This window comes from Lepus europaeus, chromosome 12 (assembly GCF_033115175.1).
Source record: "Lepus europaeus isolate LE1 chromosome 12, mLepTim1.pri, whole genome shotgun sequence".
Classification (NCBI taxonomy): domain Eukaryota; kingdom Metazoa; phylum Chordata; class Mammalia; order Lagomorpha; family Leporidae; genus Lepus; species Lepus europaeus.
Genome location: NC_084838.1, coordinates 44,819,177 through 44,838,536, shown reverse-complemented (window position 1 = coordinate 44,838,536; position 19,360 = coordinate 44,819,177). Strand labels below are relative to the sequence as shown.

The window sequence follows — 19,360 nt, the reverse complement described above, 5'->3', positions numbered from 1 at the left end:
GGAGTTTTCTGGCCTCATCTGAGAAAAGGTTAATATGCTTTTGTACCTGTTCTGTTTCAGTGGCCCCAAAACAGCATTTTTCATGGAGACTGGCACAGATCCTCCCTTGGGCAGCAGTTAGCCTGTCTAACTGCCTCCCTGTTTTGATGGACAAGGTTTCACAACCCTAGTGCAGGGACCCTAGTCATGACAACATTTAACTGGGAAAAGGCTGTGTTTTCTTCTTTCCCAAAGCAGAGGGACTTGTTTTGTATTGCTCTTGAGAGCCTGATACAGGAACTTCCTTACACTTCAGGATCCATAATTAGTCTGAGAAATGCCTACTGTCTTATGGTTGTAGGAGTTTAGACATTGCTACACAACCTGTAAACTCTCTGGGGCCAGTCTTTATTACCTGGTGCTTAGATTAAGCCCCATATAATTAACTTACCAGCTGGATAGCTGTGATTTTTTTCCTCATACACTTGGTAGCCATGGCCTGCTAGGAAGTTAAAGGTGTTACTTTAGTTTCACGACCAGAGTGTCGCACCAGGTTTAACTTCTCCATAAGGGCCTATCCAAACTGGTGCAGACTGTCCAAATTTGCTGTCACTGTAAACCCTATTTATTAACCCATTTACATATGAGTTTTAGCCTCTTTGTTCAGTGATGTTCATATGCTGGTGTCATGTGCTAAACCTATATAGGTCAGTCACAAAAACAAAAACCTTGATGAAAAGAATTAGCACATGACACCAGCATATGAACATCGTTGAACAGAGAGGCTAAAAATCATATAATTTTTCTATCTGGACTTCTAAGATAGAAGAGCTAACTTTATTTATTTTTTTATTTTTTTATTTTTTTTATTTTTATTTTTTATTAAACTTTTATTTAATGAATATAAATTTCCAAAGTATAGCTTATGGGTTACAATGGCTTCCCCCCTCCCATAACTTCCCTCCCGCCCGCAACCCTCCCCTTTCCCGCTCCCTTTCCCCTTCCATTCATGTAAAGATTCATTTTCAATTCTCTTTATATACAGAAGATCAGTTTAGTATATATTAGGTAAAGATTTCATCATTTTGCCCATATAGCAACATAAAGTGAAAAAACTACCATTGGATTACTAATTATAGCATTAAATAGCAATGTACAGCACATTCAAGACAGAGATCCTACATAATTTTTTTTCAAATTAATTAATTTTCTATGCCATTTCCTTTTTAACTCCAGGTTGTTTTTTTTCATTTCCAATTCTCTTTATATACAGAAGATCAATTCAGTATATAATTAGTAAAGACCTCATCAGTTTTTGCCCACACAGAAACACAAAGTATAAAAATACTGTTTCAGTACTAGTTATAGCATCACTTGGCTTTAGACGACACATTAGGGACAGATCCCACATGGGGTGTAAGTACACAGTGACTCCTGTTGCTGATTTAACAATTTGACACTCCTGTTCATGGCGTCAGTAATCTCCCTAGGCTCTAGTCATGAGTTGCCAGGGCTATGGAAGCCTTTAGAGTTCGCTGACTTTGATCTTATTCCGATAGGGTCATAGTCAAAGTGGAAGTTCTCTCCTCTCTTCGGAGAAGGGTACCTCCTTCTTTGATGGCCCCGTTCTTTCCACTGGGATCTCACTCACAGAGATCATTCATTTAGGTCTTTTATTTTTTTCCATGGTATCTTGGCTTTCCATGCCTACAATACTCTCATGGGCTCTTCAGCCAGATCCGAATGCCTTGAGGGCTGATTCTGAGGCCAGAGTGTTGTTTAGGACATCTGCCATTCTATGAGTCTGCTGTGTATCCTGCTTCCCATGTTGGATCTTTCTCTCCCTTTTTGATTCTATCAGTTAGTATTAGCAGATACTTGTCTTGTTTGTGTGATCCCTTTGACTCTTAGACCTATCAGAGCTATCAATTGTGAGCTGAAATTGATCACTTGGACTAGTGAGATGGCATTGGTACATGTCATCTTGGTGGGATTGTGTTGGAATCCCCTGGCACATTTCTAAGCTAACTTTATTTTTTAAGAAAACTTTAATAAATATAAATTTTAAAAGTACAACTTTTGGATTATAGTGGGTTTTCCCCCATAACCCGCTTCCCAACCACAAACCATCCATCTTCCATTCCCTATCCCATCCCATTCTTCATTGATTCATTTTTAATTATCTTTATATACAGAAGATCAACTTAGTGTATACTAAGTAAAGATTTCAACAGATTGCACCCACACAGACACACAAAGTATAGAGTACTGTTTGAATAGTAGTTTTATCGTTAATTCACATAGTACAACACATTAAGGACAGAGATCCTACATGGGGAGTAAGTGCACAGTGTCTCCTGCTAACTTTAAAATAGTATCTTTCTAATTTTATCCAACCTAATCTCATACAGTATTCAACTTCCACAAACCTTCTGCAACATACCTAGTCCTTCAGTTCCTCTTTCAAACCAAAAAACATAACTTTTTAAATGTAGAAGCAGCAACACTTTGTTAAAATATATAACTCCATAAATATACCTGCAAATATTGATGCTCACAACACAGCAATTACAACATTTTATTTTATTTTTTTTAAAAAAGATTTATTTATAAGTTGAAGCTAAAGAGAGAGAGAGGGAGACACACGGGCACACACACACACACAGAGAAGAGAGAGAGAGAGAGAGAGAGAGAGAGAGAGAGAGAGAGAATCTTCCACCCACTGACCCACTGGTTCACTCCCCAGGTGCCTGCAACAACCAGAGTGGAGCCAAACAAAAGTCAGAATCCAAACTCCATTCAGGTCTTTCACTTGGGTGGCAGGGGTCCAAACACTTTGACCATTGTCTGCTAGTTTTCTAGGCCATTAGCAGGGAGCTGGGTCAGAAGTGGAGTAGCCAGGACAGAGGCCTGTGCCCATATGAGATGCCAGCATTGTACGGTGGCTTTACTTGCCACACAACAACGCCAGCCCTGATTTACAGCATTTTAGAAATCACAGCTGAGTTCCATGCTTTCATGCTTTCAGGCTGGGAATCTACATTGGAGGTTCATGGTGATCAGAGAACTCTAACAAGATGTATATTGGCCCTATTCTAGATCAGAGGGACCTTAAATAGATGGACAGAGGCATTTTCATAATTTAGTGGGGAAGAAAATGGGAACCTTTTGGGTCAGAGGGACCATGAGGCCACTCTTGCTAATCCAGGGGAAAAAAAAGGGGGGGGAGTTAGAAAACGTGACTCTGTAGGGAATCTGGCTGGTGGTAAAAACATGATTTAAAATGTCGGTTCTGGCACTGTTGTACAGTGGGTAAAGCCACTGCCTTTGGCACCAGCAACCTGTATGGGCACCAGTTTGAGTCCTGGCTGCGCCATTTCTGATCTAGTTCCGTGCTAGTGTGCCTGAGAAAGCAGCAGAGGATGGCTCAAGCACTAGGATCCCTGCACCCATGTGGGAGACCAGAAAGAAGCTTATGGCTCTTGGTGTTGGACTGGCCCAGGATCAGCTGTTGTGGCCAATTGGAGAGTGAACCAGGGGTTGGAAGATCTCTCACTGTCTGTCTCTCCCAGACTCTCTCTGTAATTCTGCCTTTAAAAAAATCTTTAAAAAATAATTTTTAATAGTAATTAAAATAAAATAAAATAAATCAACCATGTTATGAACAGTCCTTGCCAATGTTAATGTTTGGAGCTAACCGAGCACCAAAAAGGAAACCTGTTAAAGTGAAATGGACACTATGAGAAACAGTGACTTGATCAGCCCTTGCCCTGACTGTTGATGAACAATTTAATACATTATCCCTCTTAGTATTTTTTTTGTCTGTTCTACTTAATACTATTGGTTGAACTCTGTAATTAATACACAGTTATTCTTAAGTGTTGAAACTTAACTGAAAAGTGATCCCTGTTAAATATAAGAGTGGGAATAAGAGAGGAAACAGATGTACAATTTGGGACATGCTCAAGATGACTTGCCCCAAACAGTAGAATTAGAAACATACCAGGGGATTCCAATTCAGTCCCATCAAGGTTGCATGTACCAATGCCATCTCACTAGTCCATTTGATCAATTTCTGTTCACAATTGATCACACTGATAGGTCTAAGAATCAAAGGGATCACATAAACAAAACTAGTGTCTGAAAATACTAACCGATAGAACAAAAAAGGAAGAGAACGATCCAACATGGGAAGCGGAAGACACAGCAGACTCATAGAATGGCGGATGTCCTAAACAGCACTCTGGCCTCAGAATCAGCCCTTAAGGCATTCGGATCCGGCTGAAAAGCCCATGAGAGTATTTCAGGCATAGAAAGCCAAGACACTCTGTCAAAAAACAAAACAAAACAAAAGAAACAAACAAAAAAAACTAAATGAAAGATCTCTGTGAGTGAGATCCCAGTGGAAAGAACAGATCGTCATCGAAGGAGGTACCTTTCTCTGAAGGGAGGAGAGAACTTCCACTTTGACTATGACCTTGTCTAAATATGATAAGAGTTGGTGAACTCAAAAGGTTTCCATAGCTTTGGCAACTCATGACAAGAGCCTAGGGTGATTACTGATGCCATAAACAAAAGTGTCCATTTGTAAGTCAACAACAGGAGTCACTGTGCACTTACTCCTCATGTAGGATCTCTGTCCTTAATGTGCTGTACATTGTGATTTGATGCTATAACTAGTACTCAAACAGTATTTTTCACTTTGTGTTTCTATGTGGGTGCAAACTGTTGAAATCTTTACTTAATATATACTAAACTGATTTTCTGTATATAAAGAGAATTGAAAATGAATCTTGATGTGAATTGAAGGGGAGAGGGAAGGGGAAAGGGGAGGGTTGTGGGTGGGTAGGAAGTTATGGGGTGGGGGAAAGCCATTGTAATCCATAAGCTGCACTTTGGAAATTTATATGCATTAAATAAGTTAAAAAAAATTTAAAAAAATCCTTTTTAATAGTAATTAAAATAAAATAAAATAAAATAAATCAATCAACCATGTTATGAACAGTCCTTGCCAATGTTTTTTTTTCAAAATAGCAGTAAAGCAGGTAGCATAAATGAGGCCGGTAGAATTCTTCAGTAGGGATGGCCTGGCTGAGACCAGGTGATGGACTTTGACGGCCAAACAGTTGCAATATTCTTCTTACTTCTCGACATTTGAGATGAAGGAGGGGGCTTGTGACGGGACCCTCGGCAGAAAAGGCAAGATAGGGAGGGCCAAGAAAGCATTAAGTAGCGTTTGAAACTCAGTAAGTTGGCCTGTGTCTTCTAGGATACTCCTCCTGCACGAATGTGGCAAAGAGACTTTGGCTGAAAGGAAGCAGGGAAAGGCCAAGGTAACTAGATTGAAAGAAAAGGGGAAAGCCTGTATCTCCATGAAATATTGGCACTACACAAGGCCAAGGAATAGGTAAAAGAAGGCTAGACATGGAGTATTCCTCACTGCTCTCATTCTTTCCTGGCTGGCTCTGCCAAAGATGTTACTTTATGCAAGTCTTTATGCAAGAAAGAATTCAGTCATGAGGCAGAGAACAGCAATAAGCATGGTAGACAATTTAATGAAAAGAAGTAATAGAGAGTACACATGACAGACGGGGTGAAAATCCAGTGGGAACCTCAGTAAAGGACCAAGATCCATGATCATTCTTTAAAAAGAATTTTGGTTATTGTGGGGGACAGATCTGCAGGTTTCTGCTTTATTTAGATAAGCAGATGGTAAATCGCTATTACATTCAATTAGCAGTATTCCTAATATATGAAGTGTGTGCGTATGCACACACACATAAACACACTATGTATTATAAAACAGCTATTATCAGAACTATGACACCAGGTATTTTATAATAAAAGTAGAACACAAGCCAAAATTTGAGATTGGATCCAATAATAACCAATTAACAAGCTTTCAAACCCTAACAACAAAGGGAGCCCATAGAAAAGCAAGTGCTCACAGTAAAGTCAGAATTCCTGAAGTCCAAGAAAGCTAGAATGTTGTGGTAGAATATCAAGGTGAAGGGAGCTACATGGGCAGAAAGCTTTACAGATCTATGAAGCAGAATCTCAAATATGTGGCTAATAACTGGTCTGCATGAGTGTGGGAAAAAATCTTAGGAGGCTAAAATTCAGTGAAATAAGCAAGTCCTGGATTCATTAAGGACTAAGAACAGTTTGTGTTGCTACCAGCTAGAGTGGCGACCTCATGCATCATCTGGTAGATTATGTAAGAGGGTTTGAACTAGACATCAGGCTGAATTAGGCTTAAACTAATGGCTGCTGCATAGTCACCCTAAAAAAATTCCAAGTATGAGTAAAGTAGTAGATCAAAAGAAATTCAGGTCACATAATAGCATGGGATCCTCACTGTTGAAAACTCCTTGTCATTATTTCCCTTTTCATCAAGATTTCTGGACTTTGTGATTCCTAGTCAGAACTGAATTGAATGTTTTATATTCAGTTTTTGTGGAAACCTGATATTATTGAATATAAGAACCTAAATGCTCTAAAAAACAAAGAGAAATGTTTTTGTTGGAGGGGGAAGAGAAAAGAGAGAAACTGTTTCCTCTGAGGCTAAGGAAGGCCATGGGAAGGTTGCTATGTGGAGTCTTTGGCCCTGACCACTGCATCTTAGCCTCCCTTGAAATTCTCTGAGAATGGCACCAAGTAGCAGCGGTGGAGATTTCAGAAATAATGCAGGCTTGGGAAGGAAAGAATCAGTGGCTGCTATGAAGGAATGGCTGTGTCACTCTTTAGAAACCCATGCGGACTTAGCTGAGGCATTATGGAGAATGAAGCTCGTCACTTCCCACATCACTGCTTCAGTAAAGAGTAAAACTGGATTTCCAAGCAGCCCATTAAAGAGGAGGCTAAGAGTTGTATCCAATTCCAAAACATTAAAATGAAGAAATGTTCTCCTAATCACAAATCTTTCAAGAAAATTATCACTATTCTTCAATTTTTGAAAAATGTTTATTTTATTTATTTGAAAGAAGAGTGATAGAGAGGAAAAGACACAGAGCGAATAATCTCTCATCCACTGGTTCACTCCCCCAAATGGCCACAATAGCCAGGGTTGGGCAGGCTGAAACTATGAGTCTGGAATTCCATTCAGGTCCCCCATATGGTTGGTAGGGCCCAAACACTTGGGCTCCCTTCTGTTGCCTTCCCAGGATCATTAGAAAGGAGCTGGACTGGAAGCGGAATAGTGGATACTTGAACCTGCACACTGATATCCAATGCTGGCAACACAGGTGGTGGCTTAAACTTCTGCGGAACAATGCTGGCTCCAGTTGTCCTTAATTTGCACAATTACAGATTGCAAGCAGTAAAAGTTAATTATGGCATTAGTGAGTAGGGAAATCAAAGAAATTTGGGAGCAGGATTGAAGGTAAAATTAACAAAGATTTGGAGGAAATACCCCACAGAGTACAATTAAGAAATGGCAAGTAGATTAAAATAGCTGGATTGTAAAAGCAGAGACTAGCTTTGATAGTTAGGTTGTGATTAGGAATGAGATCTATCTTGAGTGGGCAATGGGGAGCCCTTAAACTTTATACATCTAGAGACTGAATATTGTGATGGAAACAAAATTTTAAAAGATTGTCCTTTTCTGGGAATACAGTTAAAATTATACCTTAGAGATGTAAGAGATGAGGAGCTAGGAGATAATCTGCTTCTGTGATTTTTAAGGACCCCCAGCTGTTTGAATATATAAAATGTACTGCAGAGAAACATTTGAAAATACCTTCACAAAATAACTGGCAACTCAGTGATTTTTTTGGCCTTCAGATATGAGAAAATAATGTACTTAGTCAAGAGTTCTGGGCCCAAAATTCGAAGATATTATCAAGGTCCACAAGCAAATTAAACTGCCAGAAATTGAATCATGGAAGCCATGGTTGTAAAATTTAACTTTAGCCACATCAATATTCCTAGATCAAAAATAAGCCAAGATATATTATATTTAGGAATATTTAGAAAAATATTTGAGTAATGATTCTATTACACAGGGACTAACATCTTGTGAAGTCAGAAGCATGAATATATAAATCACCTCCTAGAGCAAGGCAGCTTTGTTCACTAAGGTTGGGAATGGCCAATTTAACAGAAGTGAACCTCCCAGGATGACTCTGACACATAGCAATGCTTCAGACAATATTACCCAAATTATCTCATTATTATAAAAAGATGTCAGAAATAAAATGTTACTTTTAATGTTGTCTTTTGCTAAAATTTTTTGAATATATGCTCTATAAAATTAAAGATAAACATTAACTTCTATGTGGAGTCATCAGTAGATCACTTGCAAATTACCTCATTGATCCCTACATTGAGTGAAAGTGAAGCAATCTATTTTTTGTCATATAAGCCAGTGCCATGAGTAATACATTTTATTTTGATACAATCTACTCTTTATATTTTATAAGAGATCTACCATAGGTTATTTCAGGTTGAGACATGAGAACAGAATGCATACCATATTATTCACAATCATTAGCAATAATCCCATACTCTGTAAGAATTTGAATGTTATAGAAGAATTTGGTCTATCTCCTTAAAATTACTGAGAAAGCAATTGTGAAAAATTAATTTGGAGATCAGCATATATGAATTATAATAGCAGAAATTATGAAAAAACAAATGGACCTCTGATGTTACAAACCATTTGTGTGATTTTAATTTCTTAGATCAAAATAAGTTGTTTACAAATTAACTGAGACAGAAGTTAGGACAAATGGCAGGACATAAAGGAGATCATTTCCAAGACTAGACAGGAATAGGAAAAGGAAAGGACACTTTTTACTAGAAAACTAAAAGTGAAGAAGTGTGACTTTACCAAAAGTAATTGAAATAAGGAGAAGGAGAGTGGAGTTTCTAATGTTTTCATGTAACTGCCTATTACACATCCATATACCATATCACCTTGCAAGAAGGACAAAGCAATTAATAATGATCAGTTAGGAAAAACATTCCAAAGGTATATTCCTTTATGCCATGATTAACTGGTTTTATTTATTTGCATTTTAGTGATTCACTTAATAATTCATCTTTACTTTAGTCACTAAATGTTTTGCAAAAAGACATGTAAAAGCATGAGTGAAGCTTTATTAATATGAAATACATTTTCAAGCATATAAGCCAATGATTGGAAGAAAAATATACGTGACAAATAAGGTGTACCATGGTAATATCTAGACATATACATAAGAATTCAGTGAGCCAAGAGGTGTATTTTTTTCCCACTGTTGTATTAGCAGCATTCTTAACACTGTACTTACTCAAAACATAGTAAACTACCAGTGAATGTTCAGTGAAATAAAGAGTGAAGGTAAAAAGTGAAAGATTATTAGAGAAGCATTGTTGTTTTAATCCAGATAAAAACCAATGGCCAAAAATAATAGATAAGCAAAGAGAGTGCTTCTTTTACTAAAATTATTTTTGAGGAATGCAATTTTCATAAGCACAACTTTAGGAATATAGTTACTCTTCCTAGTATATCTGCCCTCCCACCCATACCACCACCACCACTCCTCATCCTCCCTTGCCAGTCCCATTCTCCATTAAGATTCATTTTCAAATAACTTTGCACACAGAAAACCAACTCTATACTAAGTAAAGATTTCAACAATTTGCACACACACACACACACACATGAACTGAGAACTCGTTTTACGGTTAACTCTCATAATACAACTCACTGAGGACAGGGAGAGTTAGTATACAGTGATTCCTGTTGTTTATTTAAGAATTAACATTCTTATGCATGACGTCATTGACCACCAGAGGCTCTTGACATGAGCTGCCTAGGCTATGGAAGACTTCTGACCCTACAAACTCCATGAGTATTTGGACAAGGGCATAAGCTAAGTGGCAGTTCTCTCCTCCCTTTAGAGAAAAGTACATCTTTCTTTGATGGGCACTTTTTTCTGCTGGGGTCTCACAGAGATCCTTCATGCAGAACATGTTTTGCCACAGTGTCTTGGCTTTCTATGCCTGAAATGTTCTCATGGGTTTTTCAACCAGATCAGGAAGCATTAAGGGTTGATTCTGAAGTCAGAGTGTTACTTAAAGTGATTGTCATTCTATGAAAGAGCACTTCTATTTGGTATTGAATTTCCAGATCTAATGAAGATAAGACATGAAGGTTGATGGTGTAAATATTGGACAGGAAGAGGCATAAGTCATATTTGAAGATGAAATATTGACATATACAAAATATTAAGTATTTATATAAAATCTCTACTAAATTTTTCATATTTGTGGAATATAAATTCAATATTTTTAAATTATGTAATTTGAAAAATGACATTTAAAATTTGTAAGAGCATGATAAAATATTTATAGATAAATGCAAGGAATACTTTGCAAAATTCTGTACAAATAAATTTTAAAACATCAGAAAGATGAATTTTTTCAAAACCAAAATAAATGTAGCAATATACTAATTCCACTGATTTGAAGATTAAGATATCCTTTTCTTTGATTTATGCATATAAACCAAAGCCAGCTAAAATACCAGAAAACAAGATAATTTAAAATATATGTAGAAAATCAAGTTAACTGGAATAACCAAGGCTATGTTTGGAAAAGAACAAATTGAAGGACTTACATTATCTGATTGTAATACTATAACGTCACTAAAAATTAAGACAGCATGGTGTTGGTATATCATGATCAGTTAAACAGTTCAACAGAATATGAAGTTCAGGCTGGTGCCGCAGCTCACTAGGCTAATCCTCCGCCTTGCGGCGCCGGCACACCGGGTTCTAGTCCCGGTCGGGGCACTGATCCTGTCCCGGTTGCCCCTCTTCCAGGCCAGCTCTCTGCGTGGCCAGGGAGTGCAATGGAGGATGGCCCAAGTCCTTGGGCCCTGCACCCCATGGGAGACCAGGAGAAGCACCTGGCTCCTGCCATCGGATCAGCGCGATGCGCAGGTCGCAGCGCCAGCCGCGGCGGCCATTGGAGGGTGAACCAACGGCAAAAGGAAGACCTTTCTCTCTGTCTCTCTCTCTCACTATCCACTCTGCCTGTCCAAAAAAAAAAATTAAAAAAAAAATATAAGAATATGAAGTTCAGAAGTATATCCATATATCATCAGTAACTTTTCAGTAGTCCAGCCCTGGCTATTATAGACATTTGAGGAGTGAACTAGCAGATATAAAAATAAATTTTAAAACTTTGTTTAAAGAAATGGCCCTGAAAATGCCTATTTTCTACTATTTCCCTGTAGTTTACAATGCAATATTAGAATTCATTTATATATGTGCACAAATCAAATCAGGGTTAGCAATATTTTCCTATTTTTGACATTGCTTTATGATTGGAGCACTGGCGCTCCTTTCTTCCTCTCACTTGATAACAAAATACATGGCTGTTTACAATTTAGTATTTTAAAATTAATTATAAATTGAAAATGACATTTCAAAAAATCACTGCACTGTGCTATGCAACATTAAGTATTTGTTGCTTTGTTCTAACTCTGATTCTGATTAGTTTTCCATTGTGCAAACTCCCTCTATACTCCTGACAGCTCCTAGCCTCTAGTATTCACTAATTTGTTCTAATATTGAGTAGTTTTAGCTTCTACATATGAGAAGGACATGTGGTATTTCTCTTGTGTTTGGCCTGTTTCAATACGTTATGTCCATTTTGCTGCACATAACAGATTCCCTTCTTTTTGTGACTAAGTAATGTTCTGTTGTGTGTGTATGTCTGTGTGTGTGTGTGTGTGCCATGTTTTCTTTATTCATTCTATTGTGAATAGAGCTTATGAACATAATGGAGCAGGTATTTCTTTGATACTGTGATTTCATTTCTTTTGGAGATATACCAATAGTGGGATTGCGTGATTATCTGAAAGTTCTTTTCTAATAATAAAATCATCATACTGTTTTCCATAGTGGCTATGCTAATTTACAGACATCGTGTAAAAGTTTCCCTTTCACTACATACTCACTAACATTTGTTATTTTCCATCTTTCTCATCAAAGCTATTCAAATGGGGTATAGTGATATCTCATTGTGGTTTTGATTTGCATTTCCCTAATGGCTAGTGGAATTCATCACTTTTTCATGTATTTGTTGACCAGCTGTATTTACTCTTTTGAGAACTGTCAATTCAACTTTTTTACCACTCTTACCGCATTATATTTTTTTTTAGTTTTTTGAGTTATTTATATATTCTAGATATTAGTCTTTCATTAGATAAGTAGCCTGCAAATATATTCTTCCATTTTGTTTCTGTTGGTTGTCTTTGCACTCTCTACATTGATTCTTTGGCTAGCAGAAATTTGTGAATTTGAAATAATCCTGTTTGTTTAGTTTTGCTTCTGCTGCCTGCACATTGGAGATCTTATCAAAAAAGTCATTGTCTTGAAGTGTTTCCTCTATGTTTTCTTCTTATAGTTTCATAGGATCAAGTATTACATTTAAGTCTTTTATTCATCTCGAGATGATTTTTATACGTGGTGAGAAGTTGGAATCTAACTGCAATTTTGTACACTTTTATATCCATATTTTCCAGCACCATTTACTGAAAAGACTATTCCTTCTCCAACATATATTCTTAGCACCTTTGTCAATAGTAAATGGGGATATATTAATAATATATTTTATAATCACTGAATTCTAAGGAATATCACTGTTGTTTGCATAACTCTATCCATGTCTTGCAGTAACATATATGTACTGTACAAGACAAAAAATGATCCTAGATTTGCACACGGTTTGTGTCATGCAACATTTTCTTTACCAACATCAATACCACGATCACCAATTTGCCTAAACAATGCCTAACCCTAAAATAATCTTGTTGCACTCTCCAAAAACCAAAACATTTTGACAAGGTGTTACACTCAAAGGTGTTATAATTAGATTTTTTTGTAATATCAAAACCAAATATAATAAATGGTAGTTGTTCAATGTAACTTCTGTAGCAGGTATAATTTGTTCAAATTTAGCAATATATACATTAAAATTTTATTTGTGGTATTTTTTCACTTCATTGCTTAATGAAGTTTATAATCTTATTTTGAATTCTCCATTACATGTTGTGAAAATTTTTAAAAATTTTTATTAATTAGGTCTTATATTCATAGTAATTATTTGGTAATTTCAGAATCAATTTTCAAATTATTTGTAGTGGGCCAGTGCTGTTGCATAGCAGGTAAAGCCACCACCTGCAGTGCCGGCATCCCATATGGGTGCCAATTCGAGTCCCAGCTGCTCCACTTCTGATTCAGCTTTCTGCTATAGGTTTGGGAAGCTATAGAAGATAGCCCAAGTCCTTGGACCCCTGCACATGCCAGGAAGAATGGGAGGAAAGTCCAGAGTCCTGGCTTTGGACAGGCCCAGCTCTGGCTGTTGAGGCCATCTGGGGACCGAGCCAGAGTTTGGAACATCTCTCTCACTCTGCCTCTGCCTCTCTGTAACTCTGCCGTTCAAATAAATAAATAAATCTTTAAAAAAATAAAAACAATTGTACTTAGCTTAGAAATTTTTTATAAATATATTACAAATTGGATACAAATTCTGTTTTCTATCTATGTGCTCTCAATGCAGTAAGAAACGTTATTATTACTATTAACTAAATAATGAATAAAATACTACCTTTTTTATGAACATCATGTAAATTTCAATATAAGTATTAACTTGTATTTGTTGAATTATTGATTGCTTGGCATTTATTCAGTAGTTTTTATTTTCTATTTTTAGTAACTGTGTGTGCATGTGTTTCTGTGTACAGATTTGGATACTTTGTCTCCCTGTTTTCAAAAACACAAGTGGTGACCTCTTGGATGGTTTTCTAGTTTTTTAAAAAAAATTTCAAACATTGTTGTCCCTTTTTCTTTTTATTAATATTTATTAATTGTTTTATCCTCTTATCTAAGTGTATCTTAGGATATCTCATGCCCTAAAGCAGTGTCTGTCTCAGGAGTATTGGAACTGCCCTTATGGCATGCCATTCCATTGCAACAACTTTTATTTTGAGGAAATGGGGTAGGAGATATGGAGTGGTCCCTGGTATGCCTGAATAATGCTACTAGGGACAGAAGTTTAAGCTACACGTTAATCTGGGTAAGTATTAACTGTATTAACTGTTTCATTTCAATAAGGAGAGCTCCTAAAAGTACCTTAACGCAGAATGTGTGCATGGGTGTGCATTTATGTGTGTAATATTTGGGACAATTTGATGTGTAAGACCATGAGAAAGGCTTTTATTGCATGGGATTAAGTAGGACACTGTTTTGTCATAGAGCCATATTCTGATAATCTGTATTCAATTTAAAATATTCTTTGTTTCCTATTAATAATAACGATTCTGTTAGACTTCTGAGTTGGAGAATTCAGTATAAATAAAATGATTATAAGATAATAATTAGACACTGGAGAGGGTAGTCATGCAACTAAAAGGAATCCTTTTCATAAAAATGTTTTTAGGATACTTTTGTTATGTTATATTATGACTTATAATAATTCATATTACTATATAATATTATAATTACTGTAATTATTATATAATATTATATATCTTTGTTATATTAGAACAAATATATTGACAACGTACATCATGAAGTTCCAATGTCTTATGAGAAGTGAATAAGATTATTCAGAGATGGGGGAGCAGGGATGGGAAGGACTCTGAAGTCAAATGAGTATAGCAATTGCTAATTTCTCTCCCATTCAATAATCCCACAATGTATTACATATGCAGATTGTTAAAATGAATGAAAAGAAAGATTGATGATCTTGATAATCAAATATTTTGGGCTCATGTTTTTTCACTATAATTATACAGTAAGCAATTTCATTTCTTTCCAATTGCAAGATGAAAGTGAAAATCTGCAGCAATATAAATTTGACGATATGTTCAAGAGAAGGCAGAAAGAGAAGAACAATGCTGCACACTGATTGAAGGCAATCCTTTTTCTTACTGGCTGGGTCATAATGCATAATTTAAAAAAATTAAGGAGTCATTCTTTATATAAATAAGCAGTTCATCCTGAATCATTTAGATCTCAGGAATAGCAAAACCGGTTTGACATTTTTAAATAATACATCCCGGCAGAGATAAAGGGGCTTTCAAACATGCCCTAGCATCTATGCAAGCATTTGCTGCTTTAGAACAAAAGTCAAACACAATCTCAACAAGTGAATCGATGTGAGTTGTCTGTGCTGTGCTTGGAAATGCCATGCAAAATTGATGACAAGATTTCTGACCAATATCTATTTTGGACGAGATTTTGTCAAGACACTCCGACTTCACATGTAAGGGTTCCTTGATCTGTGTGAAACATGGTTCATCTGAAATTAAAAATGAAATATTAATTTCTGACTTGTAGACATTGTTGTCTCTGTACTCATCGCAATGAACCTGCTGGCCAGTTCAAAAAAATCATAGATATCTCTTTGAAAATCAGCCATGAAAAATATAACTTCAATAGGCATAATCCATGATTAAACTGTGGCTTACCTTATCTAGTTCTTTGCTGTCTTCATTTCCAGTGATAATTAGTAAGATAGCAATTATAGTCAAAGGGTCTTGATGATTTGGATTAGCTCATCAGGTTTGAAAAAGTGAAGTCATGGCCTTAATTCTTCCCTAGCTCACTATGTAGAGTGTGGAATTCATGTTTGTTATCTTGTTTCAATTGGAAAAAGGCTTTCTGGCCAACACACTCTGGGAAAAAAAAAAAAAAAAGGAAGAAGAAGAAGAAGAAGAAGACCTAAGTGAAAGATCTCTGCGAGTGAGATCCCAGTGGAAAGACTGGAGCCATCAAAGAAGGAGGTACCTTTCTCTGAAGGGAGGAGAGAACTTCCACTTGGACTATGGCCTTGTCTAAATAAGATTGGAGTCGGCGAACCCTAAAGGCTTCCATAGCCTTGGCAACTCATGACTAGAGCCTAGGGAGATTACTGACGCCATAAACAAGAGTGTCAAATTATTAAATCAACAACAGGAGTCACTGTGTACTTACGTCTCATGTGGGATCTATCCTTAATGCGTTGTCCAATGTGAAGTAATGCTGTAACTAGTACTGAAACAGTATTTTACACTTTGTGTTTCTGTGTGGGTGCAAACTGATGAAATCTTTACTTAGTATACACTGAATCGATCTTCTGTATATAAAGATAATTGAAAATGGAAAAAAAATGGTGTTAAATTGGAAATTGCATAGAAAATTAATCAATTTTTTAAAAAAATATCATGTAGGACCTCTGTCCTTAATGTGCTGTACATTGTGATTTAATGCTATAACTAGTACTCAAACAGTATTTTTCATTTTGTGTTGCTATATGGGGCAAACTGTTGAAATCTTTACCTAATATATACTAAACTGATCTTCTGTATATAAAGAGAATTGAAAATGAATCTTGATGTGAATGGAAGGGGAGAGGGAGCAGGAAAGGGGAGGGTTGCGGGTGGGAGGGAAGTTATGGGGGGGGGGAGCCGTTGTAATCCATAAGCTGTACTTTGGAAATTTATATGCATTAAATAAAAGTTAAAAAAAAAAGAAAAAGGCTTTCTCTTGAATGTTTTGGTCTTTTTTATGGAAATATGATTATTTTCATATATAAATTGAATTAAATTAAAGGAACTACATTCAAATAGCCCTCAAGCCCTGCTGGCCGTTTATCTTGCTTTTATGGGTTCCACTTGCCCATAGAAGTTTTTGCTGAAACATGGCCTACTGCTCTCTACCTATGGAAGAAAATCTTCTCTGTTCACTGTTGAGATTCTTGCATATTTCTGGTATCAAGGTGTTCTCTCTATTGAAATAGTCTTATTTTTAAACAAAGTCTCTCTTCAACTAACTTTAGATTTTAGTGTATTTGACAACATTAAATAAAGAAATTAGAGTAAAAATAAGAGTCTATGAAATATTTGAAGTCTCAGCAATTTTATACAAACAGATTTGAAACTTGTGCTACAAGTAATGGGAGCTTAGATAATTCAGACCAATTTTTTTACTGAAAATATTTACAAATGCTTGAAAAAATTAAAATCTTTTTAAAAGATTTATTTATATATTTGAAAGTCAAAGTTACACACACAGTGAGAGAGAGAGAGAGAGAGAGAGAGGAAGAGATAAATATTCATCCACTGGTTCACTTCCCAGATTACCGCAACAGCCAGGAGCTTCTTCTGGGTCTCCCAAATGGGTGCAGGGGCCCAAGTACTTGGGCTATCTCCCGCTGCTTTTCTCAGGCCATTAACAAGGAGTTGGATGAGAAGTAGAGCAGACACAGATAAGAAGCAGAGCAGACAGGACTGGAACTAACACCTATATGGGATGCCTGCATCTCAGGCAGGGGCTTTACCTGCTATGCCACATCACTAGCCTCCAAATTAAAATATTTTAAGCACTTCAAATGTCCATGAAATAGCGAGTATCTCTCACACCTCACACTGAGATCAGAAAAATATCCAGTTTTAATATTCAGGAACACTTAACAGAGTAAAGCTATCAATTTCCTCTAAATTCCTAAAGACTCTAAAAGTTGTGTGTGTGTATGTATGTGTATTTGATAAACTGATTCTGAAATGTATATTTAAATATGAGGCCAATCATAATAAAATAATCTTAAAATTTTTAAAGTAGGATAATTTTCTTAACTACATGTCAAACTTAGCATAAATTTCCAGTTGTTATATATTATATATCAAGATTTCTTAAATTGATTAATGGAATAGAAAATAGTATCTATAAAAAACCCCACAAAAACCCCACAAAAAGTTGGAGCTGCATAATTGTGAGAAAAGAATAAGTGATGATGGGTAATTGTTTTTCTCAATATTAAAAATACTATGATAACATCTCTATATAAAATCATTTACACTTTAATTACTATCCTACTGTCCTCTTGTCAAACAGAATAGTTTCCAATGTATTTGGAATGTATAGAGTAATAGAAAGTTTACCTTGAACATATATAAGTTAAGTTATAAATCAATTATAAAAATAATGCAACTCTTAGAAGGAATATGGAGAAAAGTCTTGAACAGTTTCTTCACAAGGGAGGAAAGGAGATTATCTAAGTAGTCATTAAGTATAAGTTGTTAATCTTGTTAGTTGGTAGGAATATATAAATACACACTATAATGAGAAACCTATATAAATTTACCAAAGTGGTTATTGTTAAAAAAAAGAAAAGGAGAAAAAAGAATAACAATAAGTCTGGGTATATGAAGGAAAAGGGACTGAAACAGTTGTGAGGGAGGGTGATTGTTAATCTATTCTACTACCAGATTAGGTGATTGTTAATCTATTCTACTACCAGATTAGTATGATTTTTTAAATTTGAAGACGGGTGTTACATGGTAAAGAACCCTTCTGGTCTTTGTTCTGATATAGTTTGTATATCTTCTGAATTTCCCAAATTATATAAGTGGTTGCATTATTCATGACCCCTTGGTTTACACCTGAGTTTATGCTAAGAAGACTAAGTCTGTGATTAGAAGGTTGGGACTTTGTACCAGTCTGATGCCAGGGATAGGAGGAGAGCTGGAGATTGAGTTCAGTCACAAGCCAGTTATCATTCAGTAAATCATGCTTATATAATAAAATTCTAAATGAATACTCCAGACACTGGAATTTAGTTAGCTTTGGTGAATACAGCCTTGCACTCAGAAGTGATTCACCCTTGCTCCTGGTGGAGAGAACATGGAAAGTCTGCATTTGGGAACTCTCCATGCCTCGCTCTATATGTCTCTTCATTTGACTGATCCTGGTTTCTATCAGGATAAATAAATAAAACTGTAATTGTATGTGTAGAACTCCACAATGTTCTGTAAGTTGTTCTAGTGAGTTTTAAAACACTAATGGGGCCATGGATATACCCCCAGATTTGTTGGCCTTTTTTTTTTTTCAGATATCTGGGAGGCTTGGGGACCCGGAATAGTGGCTGTCATCTAAAGTGGTAGCACTCTTACTTGAGATTGTGTCTTTAAATTCTGGGGTTTGAACTCACTCCAAGTAGTTAAAATAAAAATAAAATTGCCGAACAATAGACATACATGATGACCTAGGAATTATAGTTCTAGGTATATCCTACATATGTTTACCAAAAGCTATGTACATGATGCATAGTTACAGCATTATATATGTCAAAACCTACCTAAGCAATACCTTCAAATGCCTAGTAGCAGTGTAAAGAATGCAATGATTTATATGCATAAAAGGAATATTAGTCAATGAAAACTAATGACCTACAACTACATGAAAAAGTTATTGCTGAGATTCAAAGACATGTTTTGGAATGACAGAAATTTTTCATGGAAGAATGCAAGATTGTAATTGTTTTCAAGTATAATAAAAATACAAAAAATTAAATAAGATTGTTTATATAACTAGTTACAATATATGGAAAATGGAAACGTACAGAA

The 19,360-nt window shown here is 36.0% G+C and overlaps 1 pseudogene; it reads left to right on the top strand.

The window, feature by feature from the left end:
- Positions 1-6,626: 6,626 nt before the first annotated feature.
- LOC133770989 (A-kinase anchor protein 10, mitochondrial-like) overlaps positions 6,627-19,360 on the top strand; it is a 62,181-nt pseudogene continuing 49,447 nt past the window's right edge.